The sequence below is a fragment of the Drosophila teissieri genome, chromosome 3L (assembly GCF_016746235.2).
Source record: "Drosophila teissieri strain GT53w chromosome 3L, Prin_Dtei_1.1, whole genome shotgun sequence".
NCBI classification, from domain to species: Eukaryota; Metazoa; Arthropoda; class Insecta; order Diptera; family Drosophilidae; genus Drosophila; species Drosophila teissieri.
In genome coordinates, this window is record NC_053031.1 from 2698004 (window position 1) to 2715197 (window position 17194).

General features: G+C 44.9%; 1 protein-coding gene across 2 annotated transcripts in view; it reads right to left on the minus strand.

Annotated features, from left to right (window-relative positions):
• The window catches only part of LOC122617081 (regulating synaptic membrane exocytosis protein 1), a 56276-nt gene that overhangs the window by 34977 nt on the left and 4105 nt on the right, over window positions 1–17194 (minus strand). For both annotated transcript variants that reach the window (XR_006325936.1, XM_043792767.1), the window contains exon 2: window positions 7179–7403. The gene's annotated coding sequence lies outside the window, so the exon portion shown is untranslated. The remainder of the gene's footprint in view (window positions 1–7178; window positions 7404–17194) is intronic.

The following is a 17194-nucleotide window of genomic DNA, read 5'->3' on the forward strand; positions in this document are numbered from 1 at the left end:
GTGGAAAGAAGGGGGCGCGGAAAATTGGGCGGAAAAGTGGGCGGGCTAGCGACGACAGGCTCTCGTGCTTACACAAGCTTAGCGCGCAAGGATGTGCTCATAAATTGTAACTTTCCGTGGCCGTTGTTGGTGTTGGTAACAAGCATGAAATCACATGAGCACACACATTCCGAAATCAACAGGACGACAGGCTGCAGGACGAAAGGACGAGGCTGGAGGCTGGATGCTGGCAAAGTTCCAGCCAACTTGGTCGGCTGTAGTTGGCACCCAGTTAATTAGCGCGAAATTGGGAGAATGAGTTTCCGAATCGGGCTTTGGGCCAAAAGCGAGCTCCCCTCGGGCGCGTATCCTTCGTCCTGTGCATGCTAATGAAACTGATCAGATTGCCATTAGCATTAAAGGACTCTGTGTATGTGTGTGAGTGTGGTTGTGTGTATGTGTGCGTTTGGTTGGAAATAATACATGCATTAAATAAAGTCCAACAAGATTTATAACCCACACGCTTAGATCCTGTGCAGCACCCCGGACCCAAGGACATCGCAATTGTCACGCACAGGCAAACAAAGCTAGGCGAAAACAAAAAAAAACAAGAGAGAACGCTATAGTCGAGTTCCCCGACTATCTGATACCCGTTACTCAGCTAGTGAAAGTGCGAAGGAGTCTTCAGCACTGACAGTTTTTGGCGGTTTGTGGGCGCTAGAGTGGGCGTGGCAAAAAGTTTTTTGGCAAATCGATAGAAATTTAGAAGACTAATAAAAAAATGAAAAAATATCAAAACATTTTTCAAAAGTGTGGGCGTAGCAGCTTTGGGCGGTTTGTGGGCGCTAGAGTGGGCGTGGCAAAAAGTTTTTTGGCAAATCGATAGAAATTTAGAAGACTAATACAAAAATGAAAAAATATCAAAACATTTTTCAAAAGTGTGGGCGTGGCAGTTTTGCGCGGTTTGTGGGCGTTAGATTGGGCGTGGCAACATGAATCGACAAACTTGCGCTGCGTCTATGTCTCAGGAGTCAGTATGCTTAATCTCAACTTTCTACCTTTTGTAGTTCCTGAGATCTCGACGTTCATACGGACAGACAGACGGACAGACGGACAGACGGCCAGACGGACAGACGGACGGACAGACGGACGGACAGACGGACATGGCCAGATCGACTCGGCTATTGATCCTGATCAAGAATATATATACTTTATATGGTCGGAAACGCTTCCTTCTGCCTGTTACATACTTTTCAACGAATCTAGTATACCCTTTTACTCTACGAGTAACGGGTATAAACAGGCCGTAACCGAAGCAAATCGAAATTGAAACGCTCGAATATAAAAAGAGGCTGCTGCACAGAAAGAAAAATGGTTTCTCATATTTAATAACCACGACATTTGAAGTGACTAACTTGGAAAGCAACAGCTTAGTTGTAAGATAGTTGTAGATAAACTCAACAAGGTATATAGTTTGTAGTAAGCTGTACTATATTTCGCTCAGTGTATGCCCAGTTAGATTTTGTTATTTTTCTGTGTGAGTATGGGCTGCAGCAAACTTTCAATGTCCGGCGATTTATTGGGACTAACGTCGCACGGGGTGTCAAAGTGAATTGTTATGCCAGAACGTGCATGGGACACAAATGAAGTGCAGGTCAGTCCGAAATAAATGGAGGAAAAATACGGCTGAAGCAATTCCTCTGCCAAATGAAGCGCAACAGCCTTTCGGTCGGGATTCCACCAAAAAAAAAAAAACATAAAAAAATGGAAAGGCACCCAGGGCAGCATCAGGTCCAATTGCAGTTGAGAAATCGCAGCGCAGTTCATAAATAAACCGGACAGCAGGGGGCATCGTTGGATCACCAGAACCAGCAGCACTGAGGACCAGCTGGGAAACCGACCTCATGACTGCCATGAATGAGGCGTTGTCAACAAAGCCAAGCGATGAGGGATTTCCCGGCGAGTCTGCAGATTACAAACCCGGAGTGCTCCTCCCTCTCCCTCTATCTCTTCTCTTTCTTGTTGCCTTGTTGCTGGGCTTGTTAACACACTCCGGGTTGCGTTGAGGAGCGGAGTAGCAAGGACACGGGCCAGGATAAGATGAGTGCCGAGTTACCCACTCCATCTTCCGGCTACTTGAGGTGCCTGCACAAAAAGTGTGTGTGTGTGTGTGTGTGTATGTCACTTGAAACTATGAAGAATCATAGTTTATCGATCTGCTAGGAAATTAATTTAACCTGGCGAACAAGCGAAAGTTTGGAGCGGAAAACTTTCGAGAGCAGATGAACTTTCAATGAGCGACAGGACAATCCAAAGACACGTGCAAGCTGCTTTAAATATAAATTTTATGAACTCCGACTTGCCAACTAAGTCACTCAATGAAAAGAGTTGAGCCAGTTTATTCTGAATGGACATCAAATGAATGTTGGTTCGAGTGCTCGTTGCCTGTTGGAAATAGTTGATGTTTTACCACTACCAATGGCTACAAAATTCCTTAATTTGATGGGGAATATTTAAAATCCCCATTAAATTCATTCACTGTGATCTGTAGATGCCAGATTTTGGTACAGTGCCGCGACGACAGGCGACATTGTTGGCCAAACGGGATTCTTAATGAAGCAGCGACCGCTGCCTGTTTGCTTCTGGTCATCAGGACAAAAGGACATCGGGACTTCGAATGGCCCAGTGGCAAGTGGCAGACGGAGGACAGGATGTCAACGCCATCGCTGGCTAATTGACAGAGACGGGCTTACGTGGCGGCTACACGATCTTGGGCCGTGTTTCCTGCCTCCTCGAAAGTCCTTGGAAAGGTTTAATTGCTGGAAATAAACAAAAGGGAGTGGGAATGGAATGGAATGCGTGAGGACTGGTCGAACAGATTGCCGCCAGGGATTCTGATTCTGATTGTGAATCGAATGAACCGGGCAGCACATGGCACTCCCATTGACATGGCCATTTTCATTTACAATCGTGCTCAGGATTTTCGTAATGCGGAACACGTACGCGGCGAAATGAAATAAAACTACGCCCCCCACTGGAAACGTTGAGCTTTTCGCAGGAGCACAAACAAAGGCTGGCAATCGTTTAAACTGCTGGCAAACTCAATTATTCAAATGACTGGGGGCGGCATAGGAGTAGGGGGCGTGGCAAGCAGCACAGCAGGGGGCGTGGCACGGCTCATGTGCCTCAAGTGGCACTCGCCTTGCGGTCGCACACGACGACACTTGCAACCTGACGTTTAATCAGAGTCAAAGCAAAAGCCGTAGCAAAAGGCAAAAGCAAAAGCCTAAGCAAGAGTCCTTCAGATGTTTCATGGCTCGATTTCATCTGAAGCACCTTCGTTCTGCGGCGTGGCCACAAAACTGTTGACACGTCGTTCTCCATATCCTGTCGCCAGTATCCGGACTTTCATCTTAATTGAAATCGAATCAAAGTGTTTTCACTCAACAAATGAAATTGTCTGCTGCACGCATTGTTCGCCAGAGATCTGTTTTGGCCAACTGTTGCCACCAACTAATGACCTGGCATTGTGTTTGGTCCCGGCTTTTACACTCAATTTGCTGGTATTGTGGCTTATTGTTTCATAAATTATTTATTAGAAAATTTTATTTGCTCTTGGTCTCGCTCTCTTTCACTTTGTTTCTGTGCCGCTGGCCCCCGAAGGGAATTGGCCCGGCATTGTGTGGCTATATTTGATTATGATTCCAGTTCGAAAAACGAAACTGGGACATGCACTTCACAATGTTGCGTGCCAGCATTGGGGCCATTGGATTATGGAACCAATATTGTCCAATCCAAAATGCGTTTGATTCCTCCTTCAGATCTGATTACACAAAGCTTGCTGGGGCACTTATTGGACAACGGACCCCGTTGCCCAAACGTACCAAATGCTACAGTCAACATCAAAGGACTGTGCGAGTGCTTAGCAAATATTACGCATACGCCCTGTTTGCAGTTGGGGGAAATTACGCATACGCCCTGTGCACCGCACACATACAGCAGTGAGAGAAAATTGCTGTTTGTCATACTGGTTTTTTAGCATCTTGATAAGATTTCCGAAAATATGAAATAAGCGGAAATAGTTTAGGAAAAAATGATTTGTACTCAAGAATTTAGAATTCTGAAAGGAATTACTAGGTAATCAAATATTAAAATATTTTCTACGTGAATGAGGTTGTTCTCGCACTGCAGAGCCATAAAACTCCAGTCAAATTAACTTGATATGGTTATGGGCACAAAACCCCTGAGCGCGAGAGCCGCTCGTTATCGCTTTGTAAAATGTGCAGCTCGACGACTATTTTCTTGCATGACAACACGCAACGCTGCCACGCCCCCTGCCCGCGTGAGAATGGGGCGGGTGGGAAAGTGGTGGCGACGCATTTTCGCATTTACGGCGTCGCGCCAACGTGGCAACTCATTAGGAATGCGTGAAATTCGACACAGTCTCATGCGAATTTAAGGGCGGAGACAGTGTGTAATTGTCGCTGTTGTCGTAAAAGCGGGGAAATGCTACTTAAATTCTTATTAGAACATCAACTCTACGCATCGTTTGAGTTATTCGCTGCAAAAACTTTACATTCATTATACGCACGGCTGGCATAGAAAATAAAATCAAACGGAGCGGAGGACAAAAAAGTGTGCGGTGTAAAAAGCGAACGTCATAAGAACAAAACCTCGACCAGGCTGGAAAAAAAGGCTTAATGGCCGTTAAGCGATGGCACGACCATAAAGATTTCTGCGGACTGGGAAAAAGAGCGCAAAGTGACCGCAATTAATTAACCACAAGGCGGCGAATGCCGCTGGCAATAAAAAATAATTATAATTATTTTCAGCAAGTGCTCGCCAGGAGAGATACACTCATAAAACCCAAGAGCTCGAATTTGGCTTTATACTTGGCAATAATTCTTTTAGTTGAATGTTATTATAATATTTTGAATATTTTACACATTGCTGGAGAATTTTACTATTTGTAAAGTGTAGCCTTGGCAAGGATATACTTTAGGCTGCAGACTTTCACAAAATAATTCAAATTGCTAGGCACTCGTTGCGTAATTAAATGACAGGGCAAAGGTTAAGCTGTTAGGGCTGTCAAGGCCCGGCCTTTGTGCTCAAACATATTGCGAGTTAATTATTCAGCATATGCATGAAGGATGTACCAATGTCAATGTCAATGTCGAACTGTCGGCCAACTAAACAGGCGGTAAAAGCAGCTCAACGGCCTCATGAACTTTAGCAGCGCATCTAATGCGAATTCAATGTCGTTCTGGCCTTCCAACTTCCACCTTCAGCCGCCCCTTCAACTCCGCCTTCAACTCGTCCTTGGAAGGACGACCTCGTGGCCCGTCAGCAAAGTCAATTAAAAATATGAGCGCAAACTAAATAAATTGTCATAAATATGCTAAAGAGCACAAGACACACTTTCTGCCAAGGACATCCCGGCAACCTGGACTTAATCCATTTGTTGTACTACAGCTCGTTTCTAGCATTGCGCATAATCATGTCTACCATCGATACCCATGACTCGGGCGTATGCCGTCATTACAGTTATTGCTCGCACTGTCGCAGCCCAGTTGTTGCGCTTACTTATCGTGCCACACATAACATGTGTCTGCGCTGTCGCAGCTGTCTGTCTGCGGTGCTGCAGGAACCCATTTCCCCGGCGCCTTCAGCTGTCTCCTCCTTTTGACTCCTCGAGTGCCACCACCATTGCCATTCCGGCATTCCCCGCATGGCACCGCAGCAGACACGGAGTCCTGTGAATTGCGGTGCAAGTGCTGGGGGATTCGCCAAGGAAAATAGCATGAAAACGGGTCAGCGCAGGATACAACCACATGCTGCTACTTAAAGAGGAATGAAAGTTATACAAAAATATCTTTATACTATTCCACTCTTGTATTGCAAGTATTTTTAATTGGAAAAGTTAAGTTATTCATATAATAGATTTCTACATTAATTTATTTCATTTATGTGCGTTAAACTACATACAAAAAACCAGAGGAACTGCTATTTTAAATGGGAAAAAGTCGCATATACATAAGTATATATATAGCGAATGCAAATTTCAATCCTTAACTCACTCGGAAAATGAAGCATATCTGCGGTTCGCAAGTCAAATGTCAGAGCAGCAGACAGACATATATTAAATTGCCACCATTGCACACAATCCGCCCCACTAGTTTGCCCTTTGCTGTTTTATTATTTATGAAATATTCAGCACTTATATTCATTAATTCGATTGCGATCCGAATTGATGCATTTTTCATACGGTGTGTCAAATTGGCTTTAACTTTCTAGCGGCAGTGAGCGAATTGAAATGGCAAATTGGACTAATTCGGTCTGATGAAGCGCTAATTACGCGCGATTCCAGCTCCGATTTCATGGTCCTGGGTCCCGGTCCGCGGCGAATTCAATTAAATCCGCGAAGGGCGAGGGCCTAGGGCCGTATTGATTACAAGGTCGCACAAAAATCAACAAGAGCCCGGGTAATTTATGACAAATCGAGGAAAGTAAACACCACCCTGCTGCGTTTGATGTGTTTGTTGTTGGGTAACATATTGCGCATACGCCGCGTGGCCGGCCAGTCACAGCCTCAAGTCATTTTTCATGATAACGTATTTAACATACATATTAATCACAAGGCGGCGTGGGCGTGGGCGTGGCTATTCCGCTATTGAACCACACAATTTAAATTGATCCGCCAGCAATGGCAAAGGAATAGAAGTAATTGCTGCGGTTTGCCTTCCCAGGACGAGCAGATATGAAAGACGCCAGCCGAGGCCATTATTCGACCGCACCGCACCGCACCGCACCGCAGGTCCTTTGCCAGGACTCTCCACTCTTGGCCTGTGGAATGCCGCAGGCAACGCATATTGTTCGGCTCCTCGATTGTGCAACTCAAACCTAATCATCTGCGCCGAGTAATCCCATCATTTGTAATGCATACTCACGCGGGGCTTACGGAGGCAGCACTGGGGACAAATATGCCCCAGTTGGTATCGTTTCTATAAAAAGAATCTTTTCTGATACAGGAGAAGAGCACAGATACTAGATATGGCTACTTATACATTATTATCTACTTAAGAAGTCTATAACACATCGGAGAACCAGAAGGTTTTCCCAGTTTTTTCCCGTGTTGGCACAAAAATACCGCAGTAAGTTGTAGGCAGGCCTCTCACCTGGCCATTGTGGCAACAAATTACCTGTGCGATTTGATTTCATTTCCGTTCAGCCGCCACCGCCTTCAGTTTCACAAACAGACTCGGATTCGGGAATTCGACTTTGGCTACACCCACGATTCCAGATCCTTTGCCATCTAAATCATCATCAGCATTGGGTTGGCATCGTGCTGCTCGATTTGTTGTGCGCCGTCGATGTGCATTCGGTTTTTGGCTTTCGATTTGAAATCGGGCTGCGTGGCTGGAGTTCTGCAAGGATACGAGGGTAGGGGAGTTGTGGTGAGCGTGTCCTGGCATTAGACAGCTGTCGAATGTGAAATGTGGGGCATAAATCAAATGTTATATGCGGCCGGGCGGAAGGCTCTTCGCCTAAACGACAGGCAGGCAGTCCATCCCTATGTTTCAAATTTATCAATTTTCATTCGAGCGATATCAATCTTAGTTAACAACGAGAAATTTCATTTTCTCGCCTCTCGATCTATAGTTTAATCTGAAGCGCATAATTGTATTAGTTTAGAACATTTTAGCTTGGCTTAGGAAGTATGCAAATTTAATTGAGAGCTCGTGACACTTTCCATTATCGATTCGGTTTGAATGGGCCCTGTGCGAAATATGCTCTCTATTAATACTTTATCACAACAGCTGACTTTTCTCCATTTACTCCGGGTACTAAGTACCTACTAAGCCCCCAAAGTGCAGAGAAAGTATATTTCTATCATAAATTCGGCTGACTTGAAAACTTTTCGACGGCTGTGGCACTTGCGGCCCTGTTCCTGTTGCTGTTGCTATAGCTGTAGCTATGTGTATATATATACATAAAGATATATACTAGATGTGGCTGGATCTGAAGGCTTCTTGTGGCTGTTGTCGTTACTCTCGTAATTATGAAAGTTGGCCAACTGGGCTGCGGTCGCGCCTTCCCTGGGGCATTCAAGTTCTTCACAATGCTGCTCCTTATTTTGGCGCCCCTAAGTATGCAACAGCAAATTGTATGTGCGGAAATTGAAGGATACCATGGCCATGGCCATGGTGTGGGCATATTTTTTGGCACAGGACATCCTCATTACGTTCAAGTGGCACATTCAGAATGCAGAATTTCTGTGGCCAAAACTTTGGCCGACTCTGAGCTGGTGCTGTTGAAAGTTTATTTAAATTAGTAAATGAGAGATGTAGTTGTTGGCCGAAAAAGCAGAGGATGTCGTTCGTTGTCAGGCCGTCGACAGCTCGAAAAACAAGGGCATAAATTACACAAAGGCAGCTGAGGATGTCTAAGTCCAACTATGAGTCCATTTTCGACAGCATCAAAGTCACTCAAGCACACGGGCCGCAGCCGAAAAACTTGGCCAAAAGTATGCATAAGCCAGGCCGTAGTGAAATTATGAAGCACTGCCAAATTCGTTGAAATTGCCAGACTGCCGCTCTTCCAGTCAAGCAGTCAAGTCAGTTGGTTAGTCAGTCAGCCAGCCAGGCAGCCAGTCAGACATCCTGGACGAACGTGCCGGGAGCTCTGCGTCTGGATCTGGGCGAAGAGCTAACCCAGGCCACGTAGCCACTTCACTTCGATCCCCTGCTAACTTGTTTTGTTCAATCAACAACAGGGCTATATTGCTATTGCCAGGCATTGTTGCCACCCCCACCTAACACCCACACCCTTCATTTGGCCTTCAGTGCCGCTGTCGCCCGCTTGTTTGTCTAAGTGAAGTGAAGTGTGCCAAAGATATTTGCGCCCGATATGCGTCCAGGCATTTCGGGTTAAGACCTGCTCCCAGTGACTCCTTCAGCGACAGCTTTTAGTTGTGCACTGCGAAAAAAGGCAACACTATTTGAATCCTTCAAGTAAGAAGCTTTCAAGTACGAAATTTAAATTAAAACTAGATTTAAGAACCTCTTTTTAAGCCACACTCAGCTGGTTTAAGTTACAAGTAAATTATGCAGCACAATATTTATAAAATGTTCTCTCTGCAATCGAATAGGGTAAGACATACTTATGGACAAATGACTGTATCACTCAATAGACGGAATATGACAAAGAGCGTACTTTGGCTGATGGAGCAATAACCGGGCTGGCAAACAACAAGTATTTCACTTGGAGCGCCGCCCTGTCTAATGAGCCATCCTTTCAGCCGGATTTCGCTTCCTGGCAGCGGAAGAGCACCGGACACACGTGTGCCTTTGATTTGAATGCGACAAAAGAAATTAGTTCCAGATGCGGGGGGTGAGCGTTCAGGCTCCAAGGATACGAATACAATCAGGCGTGAAGTCTTTTTTCCATTCTTACGATTCATGGCTTCTCCTTGTCTTAATGGCTTGTTTTCAAGTGGCTGGGCTTGAGATGAATGACTTGTACGCAAAATCACTAGGGGCTGCACAAAAGTTGTGGTGCTTAGGTGTCATAAAATATTTTACAACACAAATCACAATGAGAAGCAAAATTAAATTTTATATTGCTTTGTTTTAAAGCCTCTGGAGATTACATGAGAACTGGTACTTTTGTTCAGCTCTTGACCGATACAAACTCGAGTTGCTTTGCAATTTTATGGGTCAAAATATGAATTAGTAAGCATATCTGCTTTGTAGCCTAACTTGGCAGCACTGGTCGAGCAAACAAGTGCTGCCAATTTGCAAGGAAATCAATCAAATCTTGCTGTAGGATAAAAGTACAGAAGAAAACCCACAAATTGTAAATAATATTTAGTTTGCTTATGGCATTAAATTAATAAAATCCTAGAAATTGCTTTGGGCAGCGGGAGCTTAGCCCAGTTGTTATCCAATCATCAGTTATTAGCAGCCACTCTTTTCGAGCAGGAAAAGCTCAAAGTGGGAAATGAAAAAAGGCGAAAAGAAAATAGAAGCCATTCACTTGTGGAGCGACATTCACTTTTTTAGGCGACGTTTTAGCCTGGCGAGCACGAGAATGGCAGACAAAAAACACTTGATTCATGGGCCGCACTTTTTTCTACGGTCCACCACTGACTTGTAGGCAACATTCAACGAGGCGTGGATCCTTTCGCAATCGAGTCCCTTTTGCTGGCCTTTGTGGGTGAAAGGCGACCTCTATGTGTAGGTGTATGTGTGTATTTGTGTATGTGAATGTGGATGCTGTGCGTTGACGGCAAGTTTCACAAATGATTTCACATTTTTGCATAAATAAATGTCAAGTGTGCGCCGGAGCATGCGGAGACTTGCTGACAGCTTTCTAATAAACCCGAAGGGAGAAAGAAAACAGGATAATCAGCGCGCACGACAGGGATAAAGAGACCGGAGCAACAAGTTGTGCACACTATGTGCTATATAGTATGCTATATACCATATCCCATATCCCATAGCCGTGTGTGTGTGTGTCCACTTTAGCATAGCAATAATGATAACCTTGGCTGCCATGATGCCAGCCATTTTTCAGGGCCCTTTTCCCCACATGAAAACGACTATTTCCATTCCTCTCGACACTCGACGTTCTGGCTATGGGTGCTATGGTTATTTTAGGATTTCCCAGCAACGCTGGCAATTTTAATAATGTTTACTCAAGGCGTAGTCCTAGATCATATTGCCTCCACCTCCCATCCCCCCTGCTCACCTCGAAATAAATAATAATATTGGCGGGGCAAGGAGGCTAGCCAGCAAGGCAAGTGGCCAGAATGCAGCGAGGCATGCCAAATGACAGCTGCTCCAACCACCAACCAGCAGAGGCACCACTCAACTTGTAATGGAAAATGCCAGTACCTTAATAAGCAGCCCATAAGATGCAGCACGCCATTGCAGCGGAAAACTGACAATGCTGCTACGTGGTTTTTTCCGTGCCTGTCTCCGGCTGGAGGAGTGGAGGAGACACCCACCCATTGGCATGCCAGCCATCGCAGCCATTAGACCCCTAATTTATATTCCGCCCAACGGAAAGGGGTGCGTCCAGGAGTCGCATTATCCCTCTGCCAGCAGCCGGCAGAAGGCATTTATATAAATATCATTTTAAGCTGCCACTTGCTGCAGCTGCTGCCTAATGAGCGCATTAAAGTGCCCCAATGGCGCTTCTCCGCACTTCCGGTTCTGGGAAATGTTTTTCCTTCAACTCCAGTTGATTTTCCGGGAAAAGCCAGCGTTGCAACACATAGTGGCGTCGAAACGTAAACTAGTGGAATTTATCTCAAGAGGACGTATTCTGAGAAAACTAGACGTTCCTGGCAATCAGATAGCAAAATTGAATAGTCCTTGAGTGGGGATTTTCAGGCACATCAATAGAGACGAGAGTTTGTGGCAATCAATATCAAAAAATCTAATATTCGTTGATGATTTTTGCCATTGCCATGTAAATCAGCTCACAATGCGTTTTTCTTTATTTCAGAAATTCCAATTCAGATGTAGGATGTAAAATAAGAGCTCAGATTGAAATTAAAGCAGCTATTCAGAATATTTTCTGTACCTTAGAAATATTTAAAGTACCAAAAGAAAATTTTACAAAATAACTAACTAACAAGAAAATAATAGTGATTTTTTCTCAGTAAGAAAATACTTTTATTTGGGAGAATTTTTCTCAAGCGTGTGCCCTTTCCTCTCCAATTTTCTCTCCCTATTTACAATAAAAGGGAAAAGGCTTTGATTTGCATGCGGGAGTCTTTGAGCTGCCTTTGTGTGGCATGGGATTTTCGCCCAGAGACACAAAAAAACATATTGCCTTCATGCGTTTATATTGGAAAATATTGATTTACCTGCTATCAAAGACAGCTGCGACCTGCTACGACTCGGGCGAACTAGTATTTGTGTTTGCACTTGGTGCGAGCCACAATGCCAGGACCTTAGATCCCCGCAGCCAGGATACATGTGTACTGTGCACTGTGTGTTTGATTTCGCCTTTATGCTCCAGTTGGCAGCCATAAACGCAATAATCAATACGGATTGCCGGGGCGCAAAGTGCCCGGATGGCACGGATACCGCAAACGATTCACATTCGCATTCACATTCACCGGGGCCCCCAACCATTGCCATTCATATTAACATTCACATTCACAGTGGGAGTGGGTGTGGCAGTGAGGCTGCCAGTGTGGCCAACGCAGCCCGGGGGGATCAACAAGTGCAGCTAAGGCCACATCATTAACATTTGGCGCGCCACTCAATGTCAAGGCAACTCGACTGCTGGGATGCTTACACAAAATCAAAATACAAAAGGATATGTCCGCATATAGCCACATTTGTATGCCTAAGGTCACGAGGGCTAGACGCACCTCAAGTATTTTATTTACAGCGTCCGCACTGGAATTGTGTGTTTTGTAGGAAGCTTACTATATTTACTATATTTCAAAGGCGTCTTTAGGAATCTGCCGCTGAATGCCATTTCTCGGTTTGGTTTGACCTTGGCAAAGATTTTTTACACCACCTGGGATTAGTGTTTCTTAAAACTTAACTTTTACGCGCAGAATAAGCTGTATTAATAAGGCTGTGGACCAAGTGAATTAATTGAAATTGCAACTGTGTGTGGATTATTTTATGCTGTATTTAACACACACACCACAAATCCAATTCACAAACTGAAGTGTAATTAAAATCTGGCATCTTTGGCGCTTTCTCTTAAGATGCCGTGTAATCAGATTTGTATTCAACTTTTCACAATGTGGCGAGCTGAGAAGGCATCTCGTTTGCAGAAACAGTCCAACCTTTGACCCAGAAAGCCGGAAAAATTGCGCCGAGTAAATCTGACAAGCTTCACTTTCCCACGCAGCTCGCCGCGGTATTTTTAGAAATGCTAATAATTCACTCGAAAAGTGTGAGCTGCGTGGGCGTCGCTGCCACACATTTCTGACTTAATAAGTTGACAGGAGCAGTCAATCAGGATGGTGATGGTGATGGTGGTGGTGGTGTATTTTTAATTAGTCCAAGGACCTCAGCTCGGTGGGCTGAGGAAGTGATTTCCGTGCTTGGCACATGTTAAATGCAAAATGGGTCATAAAATCCAGCAACTAATGCGCTCCACAAGTTACACGCACTTTGGAACTGCTGGGAACTGCCTGTTGCTGGGATTTTTGCTGGCAGAGAGGAGGGCAGAAGGAAGGATATGCTTTTCGGGTGGTTAAATGCGAATGTGGTGCCCTCTGTTTGTGCAAAACGTTACTTTGCGCAAAATTATGCAAATTTGATGTGCGTTTTTGTTTGGCAGCAGCGGAGCACCGCCTGCTGTGCTTGTGTCTGTGCATGGTGGCTACTTTGCGGGTGGTTTGTGGGTGGTTTGTGGATGGGTGGTGCGGTGCCTTTACCACATACACATACGCATACACATACCGAAGAGACCTCGGCAAACATCCTGCTGTGCAAGTTCCTCGGACAGCAGACAAAGTGCATGGCAAACAGAGCCACTTGGAAAACACAGCACACACACACACACACACACACACACATGGGCAAAAACAAACGAAAGTTGTTAGAACGAAACCAAACATTTGTTTTCAACCATCCAACCACGCTCAGCAGCCCCAACACTTTAAGCCGAACTTCAGGTGCAGCTCATTAAATCAATGGCCTCCAGGAAAATGATTTATTCCCTTTTTTCCTCGGGAGTACAAAAAAAAAAGGACTAATCTGATCAAAGCGGCGCAGCTAGCAAAGCAACGAAACAATTTCTGCAGCAAATGGAAGAAAAACACGAGAATCCGGCCAAGTTTTTCGGGCCTTTGAATTCGGCTTCGTTTGTTGTGGGTGGCCAGGGAAATGGGGAAACGAACAAGCCAGGACCTTGTAACCGGAAACCACTCACACAATCGCAATAGCACTCGCACACACACATGCACACGGGATGGCAAATAAACTGCTCATTATTATGCAAAGTTTTCAGTTTTTCGCTATCTGCGGAAGTGTAAGTTGAGCAACTTCACTGTGGGCAAAAAGGCTAACTTAAAATCGGGGATAGCTTTCTTGAACGGAGCAATTTAAAGATGGCTGTTTTAAGTTAAGATTTTGACTTGAACTTTTAATGCATCTTTTAAAGCATCTTCTAAGAGGAAAGAAAGTTTAAGTTGAAAACATAACCCTTAGATGGAAGTATCTACAGAACTCACGTGATTAAAGAACAGGTAGTAATAAGAGTTATAGAGTTTTCTACTTTGGTTTTGAGATTAAAGGCAGCCTCTTTTGCTGTATCCTTTCTAGCCTGCAATTTTGAGTAGTTTTGAAACGCATTTCTCTCTCTGTTTTAGGGCCGCCAGGAGCAACAGTCGGTCGAGTTACACACCCCAATCCTCGATTTAATTGGCCCACTATATGCGTGTAAGGGGAGTGGCCCAAACAGACGTTGGCATATGGCCAGTCAGCCGACCCCGCGCTTAATATGCTTCTCGTTTTCGTTCTCGTCCTGGTCGTCGTTGTCGTTTTCATTCATTTTCTGGCTAAGCACACGCCTGGGATTTGGCCAACAGCAATGACTGCACATAAAGCGAACTAAAGTCTGCGGCAAAAGCGAAATACGGAATTCAATTTCCCGGGCATGGGGCGGCCGGAATTTGGCAAAACGGCGCTTAATGCGCCACAAAAATGCTGCTGCGCCATGAAAAATGAGCCAAACGAAAAGCAAAAAAAAAAAAAGAAAACAAGTAACGAGCTAAATTTAAACACATATTTGATTTATGGCCAAGCGCCGCAGCCAAAGTGAAAAGTTTCGAGTTTTGCCGTTTGGCTTTGCCAATTTTAAGGCCCGGCGATAAGACGAAGGCTTGCCACCAATCAGCATATGCACGGCCACGCAAACAAACACAAACACAAGCAAAAGCAAAATAAACTCGCACTCAGACAAACAAACAAAGGAAACACTGGGGAAATCCTTTCAAATTGGGAGGCTGCCACACGTAGGGCACTTTGGCAGCCAGACGTTTAAAGCCTGGAATTGAGTTCCCTAAGTTTAGACACCTCTTTTATGTGCTGTCGATAAGTGCCTTCTAATATCTAGCATCTTTTTGGAAAAGATAATATTACGCATACGACAGGGGGTCCTATAAATATCAAACATCCTTTTTAAACATTCAAACACTGAAAACAGCTAGTGAAGACCTACCAATTTGATAGTCCCGAGAGTCCTTTGGCTCACCCTCACATTAAAGCACCCATATAGACCGAGACCGAGAAGTATGCAAATGTAAGCGCCCGTTAAACATGCCAGAAAAACACTCCTCAAAAACAACTGGCAGCGAAACCAGAACGTAATTGCCTCGTTTCATTTTTAATAACTGTCAATCCTTTTCGCTGTTTCTGGGAGCGGCAATCGCCCAACCGGCACAACGGGCACAACCGCCTTGTAATTTGCGTCCTGCACATGAGCTGTGGCAACATCGCGGCACAAGGATACCCACAAAACCGCAGGAGCCACAGCCACGAAACCAGGAACAACAAAGCGAAAAAATGTCGACTACGTACAGAACACCCAGCAAACAAAAAAAAAACAGAAAATGTTGCGCCAACTTGGGGATGCGATACTAATACCCTGCGAAGGTTGAGCTGAGGCAATCAAACTAAATTGAATACATTTCGATAAGGAAGTTAAAGTCTTGGACGAGAGATGAGCGCCAAATGGAGGGGAATATTTATGCAATAATAAGACCCAGCAACCGCAGCAGAGTCCAGAATGTCTGCACAGTAAATGACTTAGCCATAAAGGGTATTTTATTGTCAACAAACCGCAAATAGTTTTTGGCCCCTTTCCGTTTTTACAGCGCTTTTCGGGGGTCGAAAAGTTTTGCTTAGCTCGTTTGATAAATGTTTGTGCCAACTTTTCGCCAAACTGTTGCTCGGCGCTCGGTTTCCACATTGCATTGTAGCGATATCGTTTTATGTCAGCCCAAAAAAAAGATTGAAAAAAACGGGCAAAAAATAAGGCAAATTTGCCTAAAACTTCTGGTAAACAGCTCGCTGGCCCAAGGTTTCTCGGTTCCGCTCGCAAACTTTTGCATTTCTGTAAAATTACTTTCGATTTTCAGTTAGGCCAACTCAGGGCCTTACCTTTTCTGTTGGACTTTGAGCTCAGCGCCTGTTGCCCGCTGGATGGGCACATGCATTAATCATCTCGAGTACACAACAGGGCCAACTCAGCCAACTCAGCCAGTTTAGCGAGTTCAGCCTGTGCGGCCAGTTCAAAGTGTCAAGCTCCCCTGTAACCGTGACCCTTGGGCGCCAATTACATTAATCAAAGCACAGAGCGTAAGCTGCGCTCATAACACGACTCTTAGCTGGCTCAAATATTTCATTAGGCCAGCCCACTCCCATTTCCATCCAGTAGGAAAATCCACTCGTCTCCACCCGCACAAAGGGCATAAAATGTCAATTTGGCGCAGAGCTCAGAGCTAGAACGGCCAAATAATGCGGCAAATTCTGTTTGCCTACCGTGCACAAGCAAAAAGAGGTGCTTTCATTCATTACAAGCACCAAAGAATGCAATATATTCGCATGGAAAGTGCACCAAAGCTGGTCGAAGAGGAAACATGTATTTATTTTCAACCAGAAAGTATGAGGAAATCAAAGAACTAATGAAAGTACAAGCAGTTTCATCAAAATAAAAACTTACTAAACTGTTACTAGCTGTTACCTTCTATTAATTAAAAAGAAACAAACATTTTAAACATGTTTTTTTCCAAGTGTTGTTATTCTGGGAGGATTTGGGGGGCGTCAGCAGCCAGCGGAGCCATTATCAGCTGCTTTGAGCGATTACACGTTGGGAAAAGGGACTGGGAAAGGACTCGGAGGAGCAGGAGATGGAGGAGGAGTAGGACATCGAGGGCTGAGCTGGAAGCGGGTCAGGGTCGCGTTTAACAAAATGTAAACACAGGGCGGCCAAGTAGCGCAGTGCCTTCGTTATCTACCTTCTGTCACTCTCTGCGTGGCTAGCCTATATATCCTAGGTATCCTATTCCCAGCTCCCAAGCCCCGACTCCCCCTCACTTCTCACTTCTTGTGGGCGCCCGGATATTACAGATAGTCCGCGTTACGGTAATGGCAACGCCAACAGCCGGCGGACAACGCAGCTCCCGAAGAAGAGCTTAAATGGCACAGGGAAATTGTAGAATTTGTAGCATTTT